At 35.7% G+C, this 11,482-nt stretch overlaps 1 pseudogene; it reads left to right on the top strand.

Annotated features, from left to right (window-relative positions):
* The first annotated feature begins 2,457 nt into the window (after nt 1-2,457).
* Nucleotides 2,458-5,021, top strand: LOC112834575 (glycine cleavage system H protein, mitochondrial-like; annotated as a pseudogene).
* Nucleotides 5,022-11,482: the final 6,461 nt, after the last annotated feature.

The raw sequence follows: 11,482 nt of genomic DNA, 5'->3' as shown, positions 1-11,482 counted from the left end.
ATTAGTGGTGTGATAGCCAAAAGCAGACAATGGAGAGATATGACTTACTTAGAGCTTCTTTAAAAACACCATCCCCACAATATTGCCAATGTTTTATCCAAACTCGCAGCTCCCTGGGAAATCTCTGTTCTCAGAGCATGGTGGCTATGTGAGTTGATCCAGAGCTCAGCTCAGTGAAAATGGGAAAGAGGAAGTCTACCCCCATATTCTTACCAAAACAAAGGCAAGTCCCAGCAACATCTCAGCTGTCTTAAGCTGTGATTTCAGTTGAGGCCAACAAGAGGCTGGCTGGGAATTTAAAAAGAAAACCCAACAGAACTAGAAAATCATAAGGAATTTTGAAAAGTTTCCACATATTTCTTGGAGACTAAACAGCTGTGAGAAAGCCCAGGAAAAATCTAGGAAAGAAGTCACTGGGCACTCCCTCTGACTGACTTGGAGGGTTTGAATAAACAGGAAGTGAAAGCTAAATCTGCCTTGTAAACTGTAGTTTGAAGGTTTGCCTTCTCATATAGATCCATTTGGCAAAGGGTATAAATCTAAAAGCAAGGCATTTAAGAAACTCTGACCAGTTACTGCCTGACCATTAAATTATATTGATCCCAAGCATGACCCCTAAGAAGCCAGATTTAAAAATAAAAACAAGAACTTAAGAAAAAAAAAAAAAAGCTAGCAGAAGACTCAACTCAGGGGCCACACATTGCAGAGAACACAGAATCTATAATTAGTCCAGGGAAGTTACTAAACAAATAAGCACCAATAAGAAAACAACAGCAACAACAACACACCAGCATCAGCAAACCTTGGGGACAGAGGAATCTGGTATTAGAATTGAAATAACATATTATCTAAATGTCTAGTTTTCAACAAAAATTATGAGGAATGCAAGGAAACAAGAAAATATATCACATACACAGGAAAAGAATGAAACCAGACCTAACAAACAAACAAGAAAGAGAATGTCCTTGAAAGTACCCAGATTGTGGACTTAGTAGACAAAGTCTTTAAATCAGCAATTATAAATACAATGTGCTCAAATAACTGAAGGAAATTATGTCTAAAGAGCTAAAAGAAAACAAAAAAAAAAGTATGACAATGATGTCTGACCAAATAAAGAACATCAGTATAGGGACAAAATTATTTTTTTAAAAAATAGAAACTGGAATTAAAAAGTACAATAACTGAAATAATCACTGGAGGAGCTTAAGAACAGATTTGAGCTTACAGAAGGATTAGTGAGCTTGAAGAAGCCAGTAGATATTATCCAGACAGAGGAGCTGGAAGAAAAAAGAATAAATAAAAATAAACAGAGTGTCAGAGACTTGTTGGAAACTACTAAGTGTATCAATATATGTGTAATTGGAGCCCCAGAAAAGGGATAGAGAAAGAGGCAGAAAGATATTTGAATAAATAATGACCAAAAACTTCTTAAATTGATAAAAAAAATTATTAATCAACACATTCAAGAAGCTCAGCAAACTCCGAGTAAAGTAAATCAGAGAGATCCATACCTAAACATATCATGGACATATCATGAAATCAAAAAGAGAAAATATTGAAAAGAGCAAGAAAAAAAATGACACCACAGACAAGGGATCTTTACAAGGACTAGAATGATTTATTTTTTTTTTTAGAAACCATGGTGAGGGGCGCCTGAGTGGCTCAGTCAGTTAAGCATCTGACTTCAGCTCAGGTCATGAGATCAGGGTCCTGGGATTAAGCCCTACGTCGGGCTCTCCACTCAGCAGGGACTCTGTTTCTCCCTCTCCCTCTGCCCCTCTTCCTGCTCATACTCTCTCTCTCTTTCAAATAAATAAATAAAATCTTAAAAAAAAAGAAAGAAAGAAACCATGGTGACTAGAAGACAGTGGGATGACGTCGTCAAAGGATTGAAAGAAAACCACCATCAATCAAGATTTCTATAGGTAGCTAAATTCTTCAAAATTGAGTGAAAAATTATGACATTTTCAGAAAAATAAAAACAGATAACTTATAACAGATCTATCCCACAAAAAAAAAATAGTAAAGGAAGTCCTTCAGAGTGAAATGAAAACACACTGAATGGTAACTCAAATCCACACAAAAATATAAAGAGCACCAATAGAAGTAATATATAGGGATTATGAGCAACAATATAAACATATTTTACTTGTAACACTGTACTTATCCAATCTATTTTTTTTTAAGATTTTATTTATTTGAGAGAGAGACACAGCGAGAGAGGGAACACAAGCAGGGGGAGTGGGAGAGGGAGAAGCAGGCTTCCCGCTGAGCAGAGAGCCTGATGAGGGGCTCGATTCCTGAACCCTGGGACCATGACCTGAGCCGAAGGCAGACGTTTAACAACTGAGCCACCCAAGCACCCCATCCAATCTGTTTTAAAAGGCAACTGCATAAAGCCATAATTTTAAAATTGTTTATAGGCTTATAACATGTAAAAATGTAATTTGGATGACAATGATTGTACAAAGGAGTGGTGAGGGAACTGAAACATTGGAGCAAAGTATTATATACTACTAAAATTAAGTTAATATTAATACTAACTGGATTGTTTTAAGTTAGGGTGCTTAGTGTAATCCCCAGGGCAATCACTCACTAAGAAAGTACCTAAAAATACAATAAAAGTAAAACAAAGGAATGAAAAAAGGTACACTAGAAAATATCAACTTAATGAAAAAGAAACCAGGAATTAAGGAATAAAGAAGACATAAGACATACAGAAAACATAGCAAATGACAGACATAAATCCTCCCTTACCAGTAATTACATTAAATGAAAATATGTTCACCAATCAAATGTCTGAAATTGGCAGAATGGGAAAAAATAAGATCCAAATATAGGCAATCTAAAAAAACATGCTTTATATTAAAAGACACAAGTTAAAAGAAACAAGTTAGAAAAATATAATTTATGCAAAAGGTAGCCAACAAAGAACTGGAGTGAGATACTAATATAAGAAAATAGACTTTAAGATAAAAATTGTTACTATAGGCAAAGAAGAATATTTGATATTGTCCAGGTCAATATATGAAGGAGATATAATGATATTAAGCAGAAATGTATTTCAGCACAGAGCTCCAAAATACATGAAGAAAAAACTAATAGAATTGAAGAAAGAAACAAACATTATAATACGATAGTCAGAGACTTCAACACCTACATGCAATAATGGAAAGAACAACCAGGAGAATCTTTTCTCCTCTTTGAATAGCAACTTCAATAACACTGTAAATCAATGGGGACTAAAAGACCTCTCTGGAAGACTCTACACAACTCTAGCAGAACACATATTCTTTTCAAGGCAAGACCATGTGCTAGGTCATAAAACCAACCTAATAAATTTAAAAGGACTGAAATTATACAAAATGTGTTCTCCAACCACATTGGAATTAAATTAGACATCAACAGAAGAAAATTTTGGAAATTCACAACTTTGTGGAAATTAAATAACGCTCTTTGAAATAACCCAATAGGTTAATGGAAAAAACATAGGGAAGTTACAAAATAATTTGAGAGGAATGAAAATGAAAACACAACATACCAAAATTTACAGGAAGCAGATAACACAGTGCTTCGAGGGAAATTTATAGCTATAAACTCATATGTAAAAAAAAAAAAAATCTCAAATTAATAACCTAGTTTCCCAGGTTATGAACTACAGAATAAAGAGCAAACTGACTCGAAGCAAGCAGAAAGAAAGGAATAATAAGATTAGAGTAGAAAGAAATAAAATAAAAGAGAAAAAGCGATGAGATCAAAAGTTGTTTTTTTGAAAGGATCAAACAAAATTGATATACCTTTAGCTAGATTCACCGAAAGAGAGAGAGAGAGACAGGGAGGGAAGGAAGGAGGGAGAAAGAAAACTCAAATTACTACAATTAGGGATGAAAAAGAGACACCACTACTGATTGTACAGTAATAAAAGTTGTAATCGGGAATATTATGAAGTCATATGCCATTGTATTAGATAATTTCAATGAAATGGACAAATTTCTAGAAAGAAACTAACAGAATTTACTCAAGAAGAAAAGATAATCTAAAAAGACCTACAACAGGCAACAAAATTTAAAGAGTAATTTTAAAACTTCCAACAAAGAAAAGGCAGGCCTAGATGGCTTCACTGGTAAATTGTATCAAACATTTAAAGACAAATGATGACCAGTCTTTCACAAACGCTTCCAAAAAAAAATTAGAAAAGGAAGTAACACTTCCTAACCCATGTTATGAGGCTGTTATTTTCCCAGTACCAAAACCAGACAAAGGTTAACAACACAACAAAAAGAAAATCACAGACAAACATCCTTTTTGAATACAGATGCAACATGACGCTGCCTGCGGAGCGGTGTGGGGCGTGCGGGGCGTGTGAGGCGTGCGGGGCGGGGCGGAGCGTGCGGGCTGCAGTCTGCGCGTCGCCTCCGTGCCCGCCATGCCTTGCCTCCCGCTGCCCTGGGAGCTGAGGGCGGGCGCCCTCCGGGCACTGTGCGCGGGCTCTGCTCTGCTCTCGTGTATAAATTCACAAACGTGAATGGATAACAACAGAAAATGGTATTGGAACAGTGGGAATCAGCAATTTTGCACAGAAAGTTTTGGGAGATGTTGTTTACTGTAGTCTGCCTGAAGTTGGGACAAAACTGAACAAACAAGATGAGTTTAGTTCTTTGGAAAGTGTGAAAGCTGCTAGTCAACTCTATTCTCCTCTATCAGGGGAAGTAACTGAAATTAATGAAGCTCTTGCAGAAAATCCAGGACTTGTCAACAAATCTTGTTATGAAGATGGTTGGCTGATCAAGATAGCACTCAGTAATCCTTCAGAACTGGATGAATTAATGAGTGAAGAAGCATATGAGAAATACATAAAATCTATTGAGGAGTGAAAATGGAACCCCTAAATAAACTAGTATGAAACAACTTAATCTAGCACAGTTGTCTTAGATTAGTGGTACACAGAGGATTTAAAATAGCAACTATTAGCAATACCAGTGGAGAAAGAAACTACTTGCAACAATGCTAATGGAAGAAAATACCCCTTAACTTCATAATGATTGCAGAAAAACACAACATGCATCTGTTTTGCAACACCCTCTGATTTTTATGCTCCAGTTATAATATTCAGAATCCTGAAATTATCTTTGGTTAAAAGTTAGTTATAAAAATTATGTAATTCAAGGATGATATTGTTACATTAAGCCTTAAGCTTACATCCATCCCCGGATGGGGGTCAAATAACTGGCAGTAGAGAAAGGTTTGTTAGTTGTAATGTGTCAAATAAAGAACAATACTACCTTAATTTTGCAATATACTGCACTTGCTGGTGCTATTTTTATACAATGAAGCAACAGCCTTGCAGGAAGATAGTTTACTAATAAAACATTGAACTTCTTCGTTATTCATGTTTTTTGTTTTACTCTTAATATTTCATATAGTGACTCTGCTAGTATTTGTGAAAATGCTAATTTTAACCTATGGAAAGTTATTTTTTTAAAAGGAAATTTAAGCCATAACAATGAGAGTTTCCAAGAAACTGTTTCCTTTCAGTCACAAATCTGACTTTTTTTTTTTTAAAGATTTTATTTATTTGAGAGAGAGAGGGAATGAGAGAGAAAACACGAGAGGGGGGAAGGTCAGAGGAAGAAGCAGAAGAAGCTGCCTGCTGAGCAGGGAGCCCGATGTGGGGCTCGATCCTGGGACTCCAGGATCATGACCTGAGCTGAAGGCAGTCACTTAACCAACTGAGCCACCCAGGCGCCCCTTACAAATCTGGCTTTTCTTAAAGACCTAATTGCTTGGTAGCATTAAGTACCATTTTTGGTCATCTTTAATATAATCAAAAAGAAAGCAAAAAAAAAAAAAGAAAAAAAGAAAATAATAGCAAACCAAACACATCAACATATAAAAAGGATTATACATTATGACCAATTAAGATTTATCCCAGTAATGCAAGGTTGGTTAAACATCCCAAAACAATAAATTTAATACACCATATTAATAGAATAAAGAATTAAAACAATAATCACCTCAATAGATGGGGGGAAAAAGTCATTTGATGTAATTCAATGGCCTTTGGTGATAAAAACACTCACCAAACTAGGAATAGAAAGAACTCCTTTGGGGCGCCTGGATGGCTCAGTCGTTAAGCATCTGCCTTCGGCTTGGGTCATGATCTCGGGGTCCTGGGATCGAGCCCCGTATAGGGCTCCCTGCTTCGCGGGGAGCCTGCTTCTCCCTCTCCCACTCCCCCTGCTTGTGTTCCCTCTCTCGCTGTCAAATAAATAAATAAAAAATTAAAAAAATAAAACAAAACAAAAAAAAAGAACTCCTTTAACCTGATACACACTATGAAAAACCCACAGCTAGCATAATATATACTAGAGAAAGGCTGAATGCTTTCCTCATATGATCAGTGATAAGATGAGAATACCTGCTTATTGCTACTTTTTTCCAATATTGTCCTAGTGGTTGTAGTCATAAAAATTAGGCAAGAACAAAAAATAATGGACATCCACATTGGAAGAAATAAACTATTTCAATTTGCTGTTTGTTTCAAAGGAAAAAAATCTTGAAGGTCAAAGTGGAAGGATTCAGTTTTCATCTCACTACAAAGCTACAGTTGTGAAGAGAGTATGGTACAGACTCGAAAATAGACAGATCAATGGAACAGAATTGAGAATTTACAAATAAACCCTTTTATTTATGGTTGATGGATTTTAACAAGGGTTTCAAGACAATTCATTGGAGAAAGAATGTTATTTTCAACAAATGTACTGGGGGAAAACTGTATATCCACATGCAAAAAAATGAAGCTGGATCTCTATCTCACACCATACACAACAATTAACTCAAAATGGGTCACAGACTGGGGTGCCTGGATGGCTCAGTTGGTTAAGGGTCCAACTCTTGATTTTGGCTCAGGTCATGATCTCAGAGTTGTGAGATCAAGTCCCACATCTGGCTCCATGCTGGGTGTGGAGCCTGCTTAAGATTCTCTCTCCTTCTCCCTCAGCTCCTCCCCCACCTCCCTCTCAAAAAGAAAAAAAAAAGATTTAAATTTTTAAAAAAGATCATATACCTAAATGTAAGAGCTTAAACGATAAGACTCCTAGTAGGTAATATAGGAGTAAATTTTGTGGCTCTAGATTAGGAAATGGTTTATTAGATATAAAACCAAAAGCACAAATGACCAAACTTTTACTTCATACTTTTACTTAAAATTTTTGTGTGCCAAAGGATACCATCGAGAAAAGGAAAGGAATCCATGGAATGGGAAAAAATATTTTCAAATCATATACCCAATAAAGTCTTTGTATCCACAATGTATAAAGAAGTCTTACAATTCAACAATAAAAAGACAAATAAACCGATTTTAAAATGGACAAAGGATTTGAAAAGATATTCCCCCAAAGAATATTTGTGTGCCTAATAAACACATGACAAAATGTTCATCATTAACCTTCAGGGAAATGTAAATCAAAAAACCACAATGAGATACCACTTCATACCCACTGACACGGATACAATTTAAAAGTAATATCAAGTGCTGGTGAAGATGAAGAAAAAGCATTGCTGGTGGGAATGTGAAATGATGCAGCTACTTGAGGAAATAGTTGGTAGTTTCTCAAAATGTCAAACATGGAATTACCTTGTGACCCAGAAATTCTACTCCTATTTACATACCCAAGAAAAGTCAAAACATATGTCTGTGCAAAACTTGTATACAAATGTTCCTAGCAGAATTATTTATAATGGCCCAAAGGTAGAAACAACCCAAATAAATGTTCATTAACTGATGAATGGATAAACAAAATATGGTATGCCCAAACAATGGAATATTATTCAGAAATAAAAAAATGATGAACCACTAGTGCATGCAATGACATGGGTGAACCTTGAAAACATCATGCTGAGTGATAAGAGCCAGCCACAAAGGCCACATGTATGGTTTTATTTATGTGTGAAATGTCCAGAATAATGAAATCCATAGTGATGGAAAGTAGGTTAGTGGGTGCTTAGGGCTGGGGGGAAATGGGGGTGGGCAACGGGGAATGATTGCTGTGTATGTGGGGCTTCTTTTCAGCTTGTTGAAAATGTCCTAAACTTGATTGTGGTGATGGTTGCACAACCCTGTGAATATATTAAATGCATGGACTACATTTTCAACAGGTGAATTTCACTCTATGTGAAATAATTTTCAACAGAACTCTAAAAAAATAACTGTATGAAAAAGATTAACTAAACCTCTGAGTAGTGTTACTAGAATTCTTGAACTGATTAGTAAACTATAACTAGTACTTTCTTGAAAAACTCATGTATGTCCATGGCAATATGTAAACATCCAATTGCATATCCAATTGCTTATCAAGGTTGTCATATTTTTCCTGCAACTGAAATTGGCACCAAAAAAAATGCCCTTAATTTTTTTCCCCAAAAGTAATATTTTCTTTCCACTTTGGCTTGTGTACTGAGCATATTTCTCCCCCTCTATGTTTGCAATTTTTCTCTTCAACATTAATTGCTCCTGGTTTTACTCAAGCTTTCAGCTTCCTTTTAAATGGGGTAACTGAGTGATGGACATCAAGGAAGGCACGTGATGTAATGAGCACTGGGTGTTATATAAGACTGATGAATCACTGACCTCTACCTCTGAAACCAATAATACATTATATGTTAATTTTTTTAATATAGAAAAACAAATAAACAAACAAATAAATTGTCCAGTTCCCACTATCTTCTTCTCAGACCTGTTAGCTTCAGTAGGATCCTTTCAGCAGTGGCAAACTGAACTAGTTAAAAAACCAAGACTTAAACCCTTCAAGTTTTAATCCTTGATTTGATAATTTTTTCTAGCAGTTTTTTTTTTTAATTCCTCTCTGGCAGTTATTATTTCATAGACCCATTTCTATAATTTCATTGATAAATGGATGAAAGGAATTAAAATTAAAATAAATGGTGATAGAGGTGTCTCAGAATATGGAAAAGATACATTTTTAAAAGATCTTGAAGCTTTTTGCCCCCATCCTCTTCTTTTTGCTATGTGCTAAGCAGGAACTATGGGTTTCCTAATATCTGTAGGAACTATGACCAGAGCCCAAATCACTTTCCTGGATAAGAATTTTATTAAACTGAAGGTTTCTTCTTTTTGATAACATCAAAATGAATAAGTCACTAGATTTACAAAAATTAAAGAAATCCTAATGGGACATCATAAAAAACCACATGACTATAAGTTGGAATTGATTTTCCATGAACTGAGCATGTTTCGAAATGGTCATGGATGGATGCAACTCTTCCATTTTATATTGGATTACTTCAGAAACAACAAGCCCAGAATCTGATTTAATTTGAAAGATGACAAAATTATATCTCTCTGATGATTCTCCAGGTGTTAGAAGTAGATGAAGAGATTTTTTTTTCTGTTTTCCACCAGTCCTCCTAAGTTAATTTGACAAATGGCTTTTACAACAAGACAACATGCAATTGGAATTGCATCAAGAATAATGAAAGTGTCAAACAAATGGCAAAGCATAATTGGGGTACCTTGTTTGCTTTTCCTTGAAATTGTAATACATTTGACAAACCAAGATGTGTCTGCTATGAAAACATCACTAGAGCAATTCTCTGATAGTACTAGCTAGTTGATAGCTAATTAATAACAACAGAAAGAATATTGCAAGCAAAATTTCTTAGTAGCATATAGGGGGACAAAATTGTATGAACAAGGCTAAAATCAATGTTTTTATTTCTTTTGATAAGAGTGAGATTTGACTTGAGAATGTCTTAAAAACAATTGAAAACATAAGGCTTCTGCTTAGTTCCATAGCAATTGACAATGTGACCTTAAGTAAGTTAATTTCAATCATTTTTGCACATATTCTTTCAATAATTTTATTTTTGTCTTGTGTGCCAGGCCAGGCCTTTTTCCAAATTGTGGTTACAGAGCATTTCTTAAGACACTCAACACCTTGTTATAGGAGCTGAAAGGTTTGAGGGGTTTTTCAAAGTTGCTATAATGGTACTAACACATTAAAAAGAGAGACACAAAAATTGAATAGCTTAAAGGAAAAATCATACCAGTTTATTTCTCTCTCCTGCACAAGTCTTAATGAGATCTGTCTAGGTCAATGGGGAACTGGGTTCCTTACAGTCTATCAGGGACACGTTTCAAGTCACCATGTCCCTGTGTCATTGTTGCTGTCTACTCAGCAGAAACTGGTCACTGTTACAGGAAGACAATGGTCAATGACCAATGACCACAGATGGTCAGTGACCAAGGATGGAGATGCCACTGCTATTCCAATGGCAAGATCATAGTCATATAACCAGGCCCAAAAGCAAAGGAGTCTGGAAAATTTAGTCTAGCTTGTCAACCATAATGTCCAAGAAAAATAGGAGACCAGATTTTAGTGGCAACCAGCTATCTCTGAGAAAGAAAATTCAGAAAGTGCAGTAACTGCTGTATTTCTCATCTATAAAATAAAATATTATATTTAAATTAATTTGATTTAAGTCTTTGAAAGGAAGTCTCTCTGGTACAAGGCAATCTCCAATGCAGTCACTTCGCATAAGAACACAGACCTTTAAAATAAAAAAGATTGCAAGTTTAGAAGAGCAATACAAACACACTGAAAATGTGATGCTCTACAAATTTTAAAGCAAAAAATAATTGAGCTGTGGACCAAGAGATGCCCTCTGTGGCCAATTACTTTTTTTTTCTAGTTATGATTGTCAACAGCCTCCAACAAATAGCTTGAGTTAAATTCACAACATTCTTGGCACATTAGCTATCATAAAATGTTCTTTCTTGGGAAATTTAAAATATTTAACCTTTGCTTGGTTAAGCGAAGTGTGGCTGTACCTTGAATAGCCCCAACCCCATAAAGTTGCTAAGGTTTGGGGTCATCTTAATGATCTTTAAATTATCTCTGGGTCCCTTTTCTTTCAAAGAGATTTTAGATGTAGGAGTATAGTGGTTAGATCAGTTATTGTTATTATTATTGTTAATAAATTTTAAAAATTATCAAGCAGAACACATCAGTCATCTAGGGAACGTTCAAAACATATACACTTGGTCTTATACCAGAGATACTGGTTCAAAAGTTCTCTGGAGGCCCCAAGGCCTGCATTTCTTAGAAATTTATAAGCCTGGTTGAGAATTACTATTATTATGACCTCAGGAATAGGAAAGAGTAAAGGATTACTTTTGCCCAAGTCTGAGATGTTCTAAGTGTCTTCAAAGACTTGAAGAGAATTGGACACAGCCATTAGAAGTGAGGGTTGGAGAGAGGGAAAATGGGGCAGAGAACACCTGTCACAGGCAGGTTTAGTCTCTGTTGGAGGCCCCTCCCCACTCACGTCAGCACCTGGTACCCTTCCCCTTGGCTCCAAGTGTCTGTTTTGAATCGGGTTTGGAAAATATCTTTTCCTGAGAATCTTTTTTACATGTTGGCCTGTTTCGGGGAGCATGAAACTTTCTCTGAAGAAAATCCCA

This window comes from Callorhinus ursinus, unplaced genomic scaffold (genome assembly GCF_003265705.2).
Source record: "Callorhinus ursinus isolate GAN/ISIS: 27379988/994484 unplaced genomic scaffold, GSC_fseal_2.0 scaffold17, whole genome shotgun sequence".
Taxonomy (NCBI): Eukaryota; Metazoa; Chordata; class Mammalia; order Carnivora; family Otariidae; genus Callorhinus; species Callorhinus ursinus.
The sequence above is the reverse complement of the archived record's forward strand: the minus strand, read 5'-3'. Positions and strand labels throughout refer to the sequence as shown.